A 14,199-nucleotide genomic window follows, 5' to 3' on the forward strand; every position below is an offset into this window, starting at 1 on the left:
TATGGGGTGTTGAGTCCACTTCGTTGAGCAAGGAGTAGCTCTTGTCTATTACATATTTGGCTTATGGAACGGTATCTGTGCTAATTTCAATCTCTGGTTTTATGCAGCACCCCAACTCACCTTTCCCCTTAAGCAAGTATAAGTTGGTTTTCTACATTTGACACCCTGTTCTGTTTTGTAATTCAGTTCCTGTGTAGCCAAGTTTACATTCCATGTAGTAGTGATATCTTATGATGTTTCTTTTTCTGTGTGACTTATTTCACTTAGAATCATCGTACCTGAATCCACTCATTATGCTGCTACGGGCCTGATGACATAGATTTCATTGCTGAGTGATATTGCATTGTACGTAATTACCACAACTTCTTTATCCATTTTTCGCTTTCTGTGATATTGAACTTGTACCATAAACGAGGTTCTTGTAAACAGAGCCGGCCCAAACTTTGGGGTGGCTGTGTCTTTTTTATTTTAATTTCCCTAAGCTATAGGACCATAAGTGGACGTGCCCTATGCTCTGTTGCTTTGTTTTTTAGATGTTTCAGGAAACACCATACACTTCTCCAGAGTGGCTGCTGGCAATTTACATCCCGCCCATCAGCATAACAAGGCTCCCAGTTCTCCATGACCTATCCTGCCTTTCTGGATTTTACACTTTTTTCAGATGGCCCTTTTGACTGGGGGGCAGTGAAACTTCATTGTAGTGCAGATTTCCTTTGCAAACTTGTGTGGTTGGCCAAAAAGTGCGTATGCGTTTTTTCCTGAATATATTCAGGAAAAAACGCATACGCACTTTTTGGCCAAGTGCATCATTGTGGACGTTCTGCCTCTTTTCCTATGCTTTACATGCAATTCCAGTCTACCTCCTGAAATCGGTTTCCTGCAATTCTGCCCCGCTTTCAAGTCCTCTTGTCAGCCTTCCTTCAATATATTTTTGGACGATAGCTGTCATTTATAACTCTGCAGGTTTGTGAATTACAGTGCCCCTGAGCTCCTTTCTTCAACTCGCTTTCTTGTGAGCTGGCCGCAACACCGCAGGATTGCTTCAGGCCCTAGTTTGGTTCCGGCATCGCATGCTGAGCCTTTCGTTAATTCCTCTTCCTGGTGGGAAATGAGAGTTAAATTTGCCCGTCCTCACAGCTCCAGCTAGTCTCTCATTGGTTCTCCCTATTCCTGTTCATCTTACGCAGAAATTGCAAACTGGGCCAAACAGGAGGTTAAAGGCACTGACTCTCCAAGTGGGTAGAGTGTTAGTAAAGCGTCTGGAATGTTGCACCCGAGTACCAGGGAACGAAAACTGAGACACATTTAAAAACGTTCCCCGAGCACACGGTGGATCATACTCTGGGTTCCACATGCATGTTTTAGCTGAAGGAAGAATCCCTTAAACCTGGAGAGTTGAGACCCATGGAATGGGTACCATGCAATATGACTTCAAAGGGTCTGCATTTGCTCACCGAACCTCACCAATCCTATCACTGCTGCGTTTATGCCGCCGTACACATGCTTGATTCTCTTTCGGAGACATATAAATCGGTAGGTTTTAATATTCTTACTAGTCAGGTATATTCTTAGGCATTTAATATGGGGTGTTGAGTCCACTTCGTTGAGCAAGGAGTAGCTCTTGTCTATTACATATTTGGCTTATGGAACGGTATCTGTGCTAATTTCAATCTCTGGTTTCATGCAGCACCCCAACTCACCTTTCCCCTCAAGCAAGCATAAGTTGGTTTTCTACATTTGAGACCCTGTTCTGTTTTGTAATTCAGTTCTTGTGTAGCCAAGTTTACCTTCCTTGTAGTAGTGATATCTTATGGTGTTTCTTTTTCTGTGTGACTTATTTCACTTAGAATCATCATACCTGAATCCACTCATTATGCTGCTACGGGCCTGATGACATAGATTTCATTGCTGAGTGATATTGCATTGTACGTAAGTACCACAACTTCTTTATCCATTTTTCGCTTTCTGTGATATTGAACTTGTACCGTAAACGAGGTTCTTGTAAACAGAGCCGTCCCAAACTTTGGGGTGGCTGTGTCTTTTTGATTTTAATTTCCCTAAGCTATAGGACCATAAGTGGAAGTGCCCTAGGCTCTGTTGCTTAGTTTTTTAGATGTTTCAGGAAACACCATACACTTCCCCAGAGTGGCTGTTGGCAATTTACATCCCGCCCATCAGCATATCAAGGCTCCCAGTTCTGCATGGCCTGTCCTGCCTTTCTGGATTTTACACTTTTTTCAGATGGCCCTTTTGACCGGGGGGCAGTGAGACTTCATTGTAGTGCAGATATCCTTTGCAAGCTTGCTTGGTTGGCCAAAAAGGGCGTATGCGTTTTTTCCTGAATATATTCAGGGAAAAACGCATACGCCCTTTTTGGCCAAGTGCATCATTGTGGACGTTCTGCCTCTTTTCCTATGCTTTACATGCAATTCCTGTCTACCTCCTGAAATCGGTTTCCTGCAATCCTGCCCCGCTTTCATGTCCTCTTGGCAGCCTTACTTCAATATATTTTTGGACGATAGCTGTCATTTATAACTCTGCTGGTTTGTGAATTACAGTGCCCCTGAGCTCCTTTCTTCAACTCGCTTTCTTGTGAGCTGGCCGCAACACCGCAGGATTGCTTCAGGCCCTAGTGTGGTTCCGGCACGGCATGCTGAGCCTTTGGTTAATTCCTCTTTCTGGTGGGAAATGAGAGTTAAATTTGCCCGTCCAGACACCTCCAGCTAGTTTCTCATTGGTTCTCCCTATTCCTGTACATTTTCCGCAGAAATTGCAAACTGGGCCAAACAGGAGTTTAAAGACACTGACTCTCCAAGTGGGGAGAGAGTTAGTAAAGCGTCTTGAATGTTGCACCCGAGTACCAGGGGATGAAAACTGAGACACATTTGAACACGTTTCCTGATCACACGGTGGATCATACTCTGTGTTCCACATGCATGTTTCAGCTGAAGGAATTATCCCTTAAACCTGGAGAGTTGAGACCCATGGAATGGGTACCATGCAATATGACTTCAAAGGGTCTGCATTTGCTCACCGAACCTCACAAATCCTATCACTGCTGCGTTTATGCCGCTGTACACACGCTTGATTCTCTTTCGGAGACATATAAATCCACAGGTTTTAAGATTCTTACTAGTCAGGTGTATTCTTAGGCGTTTAATATGGGGTGTTGAGTACACTTCGTTTAGCAAGGAGTAGCTCTTGTCTATTACATATTTGGCTTATGGCACGGTATCTGTGCTAATTTCAATCTCTGGTTTCATGCAGCACCCCAACTCACCTTTCCCCTTAAACAAGCATAAGTTGGTTTTCTACATTTGAGACCCTGTTCTGTTTTGTAATTCAGTTCCTGTGTAGCCAAGTTTACATTCCGTGTAGTAGTGATATCTTATGATCTTTCTTTTTCTGTGTGACTTATTTCACTTAGAATCATCGTACCTAAATCCACTCATTATGCTGCGACGGGCCTGATGACATAGATTTCATTGCTGAGTGATATTGCATTGTACGTAAGTACCAAAACTTCTTTATCCATTTTTCGCTTTCTGTGATATTGAACTTGTACCGTAAACGAGGTTCTTGTAAACAGAGCCGTCCCAAACTTTGGGGTGGCTGTGTCTTTTTGATTTTAATTTCCCTAAGCTATAGGACCATAAGTGGAAGTGCCCTAGGCTCTGTTGCTTTGTTTTTTAGATGTTTCAGGAAACACCATACACTTCTCCAGAGTGGCTGTTGGCAATTTACATCCCGCCCATCAGCATAACAAAGCTCCCAGTTCTCCATGGCCTGTCCTGCCTTTCTGGATTTTACACTTTTTTCAGATGGCCCTTTTGACCGGGGGCAGTGAGACTTCATTGTAGTGCAGATTTCCTTTGCAAGCTTTCTTGGTTGGCCAAAAAGGGCGTATGCGTTTTTTCCTGAATATATTCAGGGAAAAACGCATACGCCCTTTTTGGCCAAGTGCATCATTGTGGACGTTCTGCCTCTTTTCCTATGCTTTACATGCAATTCCCGTCTACCTCCTGAAATCGGTTTCCTGCAATTCTGCCCCGCTTTCAAGTCCTCTTGGCAGCCTTACTTCAATATATTTTTGGACGATAGCTGTCATTTATAACTCTGCAGGTTTGTGAATTACAGTGCCCCTGAGCTCCTTTCTTCAACTCGCTTTCTTGTGAGCTGGCCGCAACACCGCAGGATTGCTTCAGGCCCTAGTGTGGTTCCGGCATGGCACGCTGAGCCTTTGGTTAATTCCTCTTCCTGGTGGGAAATGAGAGTTAAATTTGCCCGTCCACACACCTCCAGCTAGTCTCTCATTGGTTCTCCCTATTCCTGTACATTTTCCGCAGAAATTGCAAACTGGGCCAAACAGGAGTTTAAAGGCACTGACTCTACAAGTGGGGAGAGTGTTAGTAAAGCGTCTTGAATGTTGCACCCGAGTACCAGGGGACGAAAACTGAGACACATTTGAACACGTTTCCTGATCACACGGTGGATCATACTCTGTGTTCCACATGCATGTTTCAGCTGAAGGAAGAATCCCTTAAACCTGGAGAGTTGAGACCCATGGAAAGGGTACCATGCAATATGACTTCAAAGGGTCTGCATTTGCTCACCGAACCTCACCAATCCTATCACTGCTGTGTTTATGCCACCGTACACACGCTTGATTCTCTTTCGGAGACATATAAATCCGTAGGTTTTAAGATTATTTCTAGTCATGTATATTCTTAGGCGTTTAATATGGGGTGTTGAGTCCACTTCGTTCAGCAAGGAGTAGCTCTTGTCTATTGCATATTTGGCTTATGGAACGGTATCTGTGCTATTTTCAATCTCTGGTTTCATGCAGCACCCCAACTCACCTTTCCCCTTAAGCAAGCATAAGTTGGTTTTCTACATTTGAGAACCTGTTCTGTTTTGTAATTCAGTTCCTGTGTAGCCAAGTTTATATTCCGTGTAGTAGTGAAATCTTATGATGTTTCTTTTTCTGTGTGACTTATTTCACTTAGAATCATCGTACCTGAATCCACTCATTATGCTGCGACGGGCCTGATGACAAGATTTCATTGCTGAGTGATATTGCATTGTACGTAAGTACCACAACTTCTTTATCCATTTTTCGGTTTTGTGATATTGAACTTGTACCGTAAACAAGATTCTTGTAAACACAGCCGTCCCAAACTTTGGGGTGGCTGTGTCTTTTTGATTTTAATTTCCCTAAGCTATAGGACCATAAGTGGATGTGCCCTAGGCTCTGTTGCTTGTTTTTTAGATGTTTCAGGAAACACCATACACTTCTCCAGAGTGGCTGCTGGCAATTTACATCCCGCCCATCAGCATAACAAGGCTCCCAGTTCTCCATGGCCTGTCCTGCCTTTCTGGATTTAACACTTTTTTCAGATGGCCCTTTTGAGCGGGGGGCAGTGAGACTTCATTGTAGTGCAGATTTCCTTTGCAAGCTTGCTTGGTTGGCCAAAAAGGGCGTATGCGTTTTTTCCTGAATATATTCAGGAAAAAACGCATACGCCCTTTTTGGCCAAGTGCATCATTGTGGACGTTCTGCCTCTTTTCCTATGCTTTACATGCAATTCCAGTCTACCTCCTGAAATCGGTTTCCTGCAATTCTGCCCCGCTTTCAACTCCTCTTGGCAGCCTTACTTCAATATATTTTTGGAAGATAGCTGTCATTTATCTCTGCAGGTTTGTGAATTACAGTGCCCCTGAGCTCCTTTCTTCAACTCGCTTTCTTTTGAGCTGGCCGCAACACCGCAGGATTGCTTCAGGCCCTAGTGTGTTTCCGGCATGACATGCTGAACCTTTGGTTAATTCTTCTTCTTGGTGGGAAATGAGAGTTAAATTTGCCCGTCCAGACACCTCCACCTAGTCTCTCATTGGTTCTCCCTATTCCTGTTCATTTTCCACAGAAATTGCAAACTGGGCCAAACAGGAGGTTAAAGGCACTGACTCTCCAAGTGGGGAGAGTGTTAGTAAAGCGTCTGGAATGTTGCATCCGAGTACCAGGGGACGAAAACTGAGACACATTTGAACACGTTTCCCCATCACACGGTGGATCATACTCTGGGTTCCACATGCATGTTTTAGCTGAAGGAAGAATCCCTTAAACCTGGAGAGTTGAGACCCATGGAATGGGTACCATGCAATATGACTTCAAAGGGTCTGCATTTGCTCACCGAACCTCACCAATCCTATCACTGCTGCGTTTATGCCGCTGTACACACGCTTGATTCTCTTTCAGAGACTTATAAATCCATAGGTTTTAAGATTCTTACTAGTCAGGTATATTGTTAGGCGTTTAATATGGGGTGTTGAGTCCACTTCGTTGAGCAAGGAGTAGCTCTTGTCTATTACATATTTGGCTTATGGAACGGTATCTGTGCTAATTTCAATCTCTGGTTTTATGCAGCACCCCAACTCACCTTTCCCCTTAAGCAAGCATAAGTTGGTTTTCTACATTTGACACCCTGTTCTGTTTTGTAATTCAGTTCCTGTGTAGCCAAGTTTACATTCCGTGTAGTAGTGATATCTTATGATGTTTCTTTTTCTGTGTGACTTATTTCACTTAGAATCATCGTACCTGAATTCACTCATTATTCTGCTACGGGCTTGATGACATAGATTTCATTGCTGAGTGATATTGCATTGTACATAAGTACCACAACTTCTTTATCCATTTTTTGCTTTTTGTGATATTGAACTTGTACCGTAAACGAGGTTCTTGTAAACAGAGCCGTCCCAAACTTTGGGGTGGCTGTGTCTTTTTGATTTTAATTTCCCTAAGCTATAGGACCATAAGTGGAAGTGCCCTAGGCTCTGTTGCTTTGTTTTTTGAATGTTTCAGGAAACACCATACACTTCTCCAGAGTGGCTGCTGGCAATTTACATCCCGCCCATCAGCATAACAAGGCTCCCAGTTCTCCTTGGCCTGTCCTGCCTTTCTGGATTTTACACTTTTTTCAGATGGCCCTTTTGACCGGGAGGCAGTGAGACTTCATTGTAGTGCAGATTTCCTTTGCAAGCTTGCTTGGTTGGCCAAAAAGGGCGTATGCGTTTTTTCCTGAATATATTCAGGAAAAAACGCATACGCCCTTTTTGGCCAAGTGCATCATTGTGGACGTTCTGCCTCTTTTCCTATGCTTTACATGCAATTCCAGTCTACCTCCTGAAATCGGTTTCCTGCAATTCTGCCCCGCTTTCAACTCCTCTTGGCAGCCTTACTTCAATATATTTTTGGAGGATAGCTGTCATTTATAACTCTGCAGGTTTGTGAATTACAGTGCCCCTGAGCTCCTTTCTTCAACTCGCTTTCTTGTGAGCTGGCCGCAACACCGCAGGATTGCTTCAGGCCCTAGTTTGGTTGCGGCACGGCATGCTGAGCCTTTGGTTAATTCCTCTTCCTGGTGGGAAATGAGAGTTAAATTTACCCGTCCAGACACCTCCACGTAGTCTCTCATTGGTTCTCCCTATTCCTGTTCATTTTCCACATAAATTGCAAACTGGGCCAAACAGGAGGTTAAAGGCACTCACTCTCCAAGTGGGGAGAGTGTTAGTAAAGCATCTGGAATGTTGCACCCTAGTACCAGGGGACAAAAACTGAGACACATTTGAACACGTTTCCCGATCACATCGTGGGTCATACTCTGGGTTCCACATGCATGTTTTAGCTGAAGGAAGAATCCCTTAAACCTGGAGAGTTGAGACCTATGGAATGGGTACCATGCAATATGACTTCAAAGGGTCTGCATTTGCTCACCGAACCTCACCAATCCTATCACTGCTGCATTTATGCCGCTGTACACACGCTTGATTCTCTTTCGGAGACATATAAATCCATAGGTTTTAAGATTCTTACTAGTCAGGTATATTGTTAGGCGTTTAATATGGGGTGTTGAGTCCACTTCGTTGAGCAAGGAGTAGCTCTTGTCTATTACATATTTGGCTCATGGAATGGTATCTGTGCTAATTTCAATCTCTTGTTGTATGCAACACCCCAACTCACCTTTCCCCTTAAGCAAGCATAAGTTGGTTTTCTACATTTGACACCCTGTTCTGTTTAGTAATTCTGTTCCTGTGTAGCCAAGTTTACATTCCGTGTAGTAGTGATATCTTATGATGTTTCTTTTTCTGTGTGACTTATTTCACTTAGAATGATCGTACCTGAATCCACTCATTATTCTGCTATGGGCTTGATGACATAGATTTCATTGCTGAGTGATATTGCATTGTACGTAAGTACCACAACTTCTTTATCCATTTTTTGCTTTCTGTGATATTGAACTTGTACCGTAAACGAGGTTCTTGTAAACAGAGCCGTCCCAAACTTTGGGGTGGCTGTGTCTTTTTGATTTTAATTTCCCTAAGCTATAGAACCATAAGTGGAAGTGCCCTAGGCTCTGTTGCTTTGTTTTTTGAATGTTTCAGGAAACACCATACACTTCTCCAGAGTGGCTGCTGGTAATTTACATCCCGCCCATCATCATAACAAGGCTCCTAGTTCTCCTTGGCCTGTCGTGCCTTTCTGGATTTTACACTTTTTTCAGATGGCCCTTTTGACCGGGGGGCAGTGAGACTTCATTGTAGTGCAGATTTCCTTTGCAAGCTTGCTTGGTTGGCCAAAAAGGGCGTATGCGTTTTTTCCTGAATATATTCAGGAAAAAACGCATACGCCCTTTTTGGCCAAGTGCATCATTGTGGACGTTCTGCCTCTTTTCCTATGCTTTACATGCAATTCCAGTCTACCTCCTGAAATCGGTTTCCTGCAATTCTGCTCCGCTTTCAACTCCTCTTGGCAGCCTTACTTCAATATATTTTTGGAGGATAGCTGTCATTTATAACTCTGCAGGTTTGTGAATTACAGTGCCCCTGAGCTCCTTTCATCAACTCGCTTTCTTGTGAGCTGGCCGCAACACCGCAGGATTGCTTCAGGCCCTAGTATGGTTACGGCACGGCATGCTGAGCCTTTGGTTAATTCCTCTTCCTGGTGGGAAATGAGAGTTAAATTTGCCCGTCCAGACACCTCCACCTAGTCTCTCATTGGTTCTCCCTATTCCTGTTCATTTTCCAAAGAAATTGCAAACTGGGCCAAACAGAAGGTTAAAGGCACTGACTCTCCAAGTGGGGAGAGTGTTAGTAAAGCGTCTGGAATGTTGCATCCGAGTACCAGGGGACGAAAACTGAGACACATTTGAACACGTTTCCCGATCACACGGTGGATCATACTCTGGGTTCCACATGCATGTTTTAGCTGAAGGAAGAATCCCTTAAACCTGGAGAGTTGAGACCCATGGAATGGGTACCATGCAATATGACTTCAAAGGGTCTGCATTTGCTCACCGAACCTCACCAGTCCTATCACTGCTGCGTTTATGCCGCTGTACACACGCTTGATTCTCTTTTAGAGACATATAAATCCAAAGGTTTTAAGATTCTTAATAGTCAGGTATATTCTTAGGCGTTTATTATGGGGTGTTGAGTCCACTTCGTTGAGCAAGGAGTAGCTCTTGTCTATTACATATTTGGCTTATGGAACGGTATCTGTGCTAATTTCAATCTCTGGTTTTATGCAGTACCCCAACTCACCTTTCCCCTTAAGCAAGCATAAGTTGGTTTTCTACATTTGAGACCCTGTTTTGCTTTGTAATTCAGTTCCTGCGTAGCCAAGTTTACATTGCGTGTATTAGTGATACCTTATGATGTTTCTTTTTCTGTGTGACTTATTTCACTTAGAATCATCGTACCTGAATCCACTCATTATGCTGCTACGGGCCTGATGACATAGATTTCATTGCTGAGTGATATTGCATTGTACGTAAGTACCACAACTTCTTTATCCATTTTTCGCTTTCTGTGATATTGAACTTGTACTGTAAACGAGGTTCTTGTAAACAGAGCCGTCCCAAACTTTGGGGTGGCTGTGTCTTTTTGATTTTAATTTCCCTAAGCTATAGGACCATAAGTGGAATTGCCCTAGGCTCTGTTGCTTTGTTTTTTAGATGTTTCAGGAAACACCATACACTTCTCCAGAGTGGCTGCTGGCAATTTACATCCCGCCCATCAGCATAACAAGGCTCCCAGTTCTCCATGGCCTGTCCTGCCTTTCTGGATTTAACACTTTTTTCAGATGGCCCTTTTGAGCGGGGGGCAGTGAGACTTCATTGTAGTGCAGATTTCCTTTGCAAGCTTGCTTGGTTGGCCAAAAAGGGCGTATGCGTTTTTTCCTGAATATATTCAGGAAAAAACGCATACGCCCTTTTTGGCCAAGTGCATCATTGTGGACGTTCTGCCTCTTTTCCTATGCTTTACATGCAATTCCAGTCTACCTCCTGAAATCGGTTTCCTGCAATTCTGCCCCGCTTTCAACTCCTCTTGGCAGCCTTACTTCAATATATTTTTGGAAGATAGCTGTCATTTATCTCTGCAGGTTTGTGAATTACAGTGCCCCTGAGCTCCTTTCTTCAACTCGCTTTCTTTTGAGCTGGCCGCAACACCGCAGGATTGCTTCAGGCCCTAGTGTGTTTCCGGCATGACATGCTGAACCTTTGGTTAATTCTTCTTCTTGGTGGGAAATGAGAGTTAAATTTGCCCGTCCAGACACCTCCACCTAGTCTCTCATTGGTTCTCCCTATTCCTGTTCATTTTCCAAAGAAATTGCAAACTGGGCCAAACAGGAGGTTAAAGGCACTGACTCTCCAAGTGGGGAGAGTGTTAGTAAAGCGTCTGGAATGTTGCATCCGAGTACCAGGGGACGAAAACTGAGACACATTTGAACACGTTTCCCCATCACACGGTGGATCATACTCTGGGTTCCACATGCATGTTTTAGCTGAAGGAAGAATCCCTTAAACCTGGAGAGTTGAGACCCATGGAATGGGTACCATGCAATATGACTTCAAAGGGTCTGCATTTGCTCACCGAACCTCACCAATCCTATCACTGCTGCGTTTATGCCGCTGTACACACGCTTGATTCTCTTTCAGAGACTTATAAATCCATAGGTTTTAAGATTCTTACTAGTCAGGTATATTGTTAGGCGTTTTATATGGGGTGTTGAGTCCACTTCGTTGAGCAAGGAGTAGCTCTTGTCTATTACATATTTGGCTTATGGAACGGTATCTGTGCTAATTTCAATCTCTGGTTTTATGCAGCACCCCAACTCACCTTTCCCCTTAAGCAAGCATAAGTTGGTTTTCTACATTTGACACCCTGTTCTGTTTTGTAATTCAGTTCCTGTGTAGCCAAGTTTACATTCCGTGTAGTAGTGATATCTTATGATGTTTCTTTTTCTGTGTGACTTATTTCACTTAGAATCATCGTACCTGAATTCACTCATTATTCTGCTACGGGCTTGATGACATAGATTTCATTGCTGAGTGATATTGCATTGTACATAAGTACCACAACTTCTTTATCCATTTTTTGCTTTCTGTGATATTGAACTTGTACCGTAAACGAGGTTCTTGTAAACAGAGCCGTCCCAAACTTTGGGGTGGCTGTGTCTTTTTGATTTTAATTTCCCTAAGCTATAGGACCATAAGTGGAAGTGCCCTAGGCTCTGTTGCTTTGTTTTTGGAATGTTTCAGGAAACACCATACACTTCTCCAGAGTGGCTGCTGGCAATTTACATCCCGCCCATCAGCATAACAAGGCTCCCAGTTCTCCTTGGCCTGTCCTGCCTTTCTGGATTTTACACTTTTTTCAGATGGCCCTTTTGACCGGGAGGCAGTGAGACTTCATTGTAGTGCAGATTTCCTTTGCAAGCTTGCTTGGTTGGCCAAAAAGGGCGTATGCGTTTTTTCCTGAATATATTCAGGAAAAAACGCATACGCCCTTTTTGGCCAAGTGCATCATTGTGGACGTTCTGCCTCTTTTCCTATGCTTTACATGCAATTCCAGTCTACCTCCTGAAATCGGTTTCCTGCAATTCTGCCCCGCTTTCAACTCCTCTTGGCAGCCTTACTTCAATATATTTTTGGAGGATAGCTGTCATTTATAACTCTGCAGGTTTGTGAATTACAGTGCCCCTGAGCTCCTTTCTTCAACTCGCTTTCTTGTGAGCTGGCCGCAACACCGCAGGATTGCTTCAGGCCCTAGTTTGGTTGCGGCACGGCATGCTGAGCCTTTGGTTAATTCCTCTTCCTGGTGGGAAATGAGAGTTAAATTTACCCGTCCAGACACCTCCACGTAGTCTCTCATTGGTTCTCCCTATTCCTGTTCATTTTCCACAGAAATTGCAAACTGGGCCAAACAGGAGGTTAAAGGCACTCACTCTCCAAGTGGGGAGAGTGTTAGTAAAGCATCTGGAATGTTGCACCCGAGTACCAGGGGACAAAAACTGAGACACATTTGAACACGTTTCCCGATCACATCGTGGGTCATACTCTGGGTTCCACATGCATGTTTTAGCTGAAGGAAGAATCCCTTAAACCTGGAGAGTTGAGACCTATGGAATGGGTACCATGCAATATGACTTCAAAGGGTCTGCATTTGCTCACCGAACCTCACCAATCCTATCACTGCTGCGTTTATGCCGCTGTACACACGCTTGATTCTCTTTCGGAGACATATAAATCCATAGGTTTTAAGATTCTTACTAGTCAGGTATATTGTTAGGCGTTTAATATGGGGTGTTGAGTCCACTTCGTTGAGCAAGGAGTAGTTCTTGTTTATTACATATTTGGCTCATGGAATGGTATCTGTGCTAATTTCAATCTCTTGTTGTATGCAACACCCCAACTCACCTTTCCCCTTAAGCAAGCATAAGTTGGTTTTCTACATTTGACACCCTGTTCTGTTTAGTAATTCTGTTCCTGTGTAGCCAAGTTTACATTCCGTGTAGTAGTGATATCTTATGATGTTTCTTTTTCTGTGTGACTTATTTCACTTAGAATCATCGTACCTGAATCCACTCATTATTCTGCTATGGGCTTGATGACATAGATTTCATTGCTGAGTGATATTGCATTGTACGTAAGTACCACAACTTCTTTATCCATTTTTTGCTTTCTGTGATATTGAACTTGTACCGTAAACGAGGTTCTTGTAAACAGAGCCGTCCCAAACTTTGGGGTGGCTGTGTCTTTTTGATTTTAATTTCCCTAAGCTATAGAACCATAAGTGGAAGTGCCCTAGGCTCTGTTGCTTTGTTTTTTGAATGTTTCAGGAAACACCATACACTTCTCCAGAGTGGCTGCTGGTAATTTACATCCCGCCCATCATCATAACAAGGCTCCTAGTTCTCCTTGGCCTGTCGTGCCTTTCTGGATTTTACACTTTTTTCAGATGGCCCTTTTGACCGGGGGGCAGTGAGACTTCATTGTAGTGCAGATTTCCTTTGCAAGCTTGCTTGGTTGGCCAAAAAGGGCATATGCGTTTTTTCCTGAATATATTCAGGAAAAAACGCATACGCCCTTTTTGGCCAAGTGCATCATTGTGGACGTTCTGCCTCTTTTCCTATGCTTTACATGCAATTCCCGTCTACCTCCTGAAATCGGTTTCCTGCAATTCTGCCCCGCTTTCAAGTCCTCTTGGCAGCCTTACTTCAATATATTTTTGGACGATAGCTGTCATTTATAACTCTGCAGGTTTGTGAATTACAGTGTCCCTGAGCTCCTTTCTTCAACTCGCTTTCTTGTGAGCTGGCCGCAACACCGCAGGATTGCTTCCGGCCCTAGTGTGGTTCCGGCACGGCACGCTGAACCTTTGGTTAATTCCTCTTCCTGGTGGGAAATGAGAGTTAAATTTGCCCGTCCAGACACCTCCAGCTAGTCTCTCTTTCGTTCTCCCTATTCCTGTTCATTTTCCACAGAAACTGCAAACTGGGCCAAACAGGAGGTTAAAGGCACTGACACTCCAAGTGGGGAGAGTGTTAGTAAAGCATCTGGAATGTTGCACTCGAGTACCAGGGGACGAAAACGAGACACATTTGAACACGTTTCCCGATCACACGCTGGATCATAGTCTGGGTTCCACATGCATGTTTTAGCTGAAGGAAGAATCCCTTAAACCTGGAGAGTTGAGACCCATGGAATGGGTACCATGCAATATGACTTCATAGGGTCTGCATTTGCTCACCGAACCTCACCAATCCTATCACCGCTGCGTTTATGTCGCTGTACACACGCTTGATTCTCTTTCGGAGACATATAAATCGGTAGGTTTTTAGATTATTTCTAGTCAGGTATATTG

The sequence above is a fragment of the Leucopleurus acutus genome (assembly GCF_964270905.1).
Source record: "Leucopleurus acutus genome assembly, chromosome: 1".
Taxonomy (NCBI): Eukaryota; Metazoa; Chordata; class Mammalia; order Artiodactyla; family Delphinidae; genus Leucopleurus; species Leucopleurus acutus.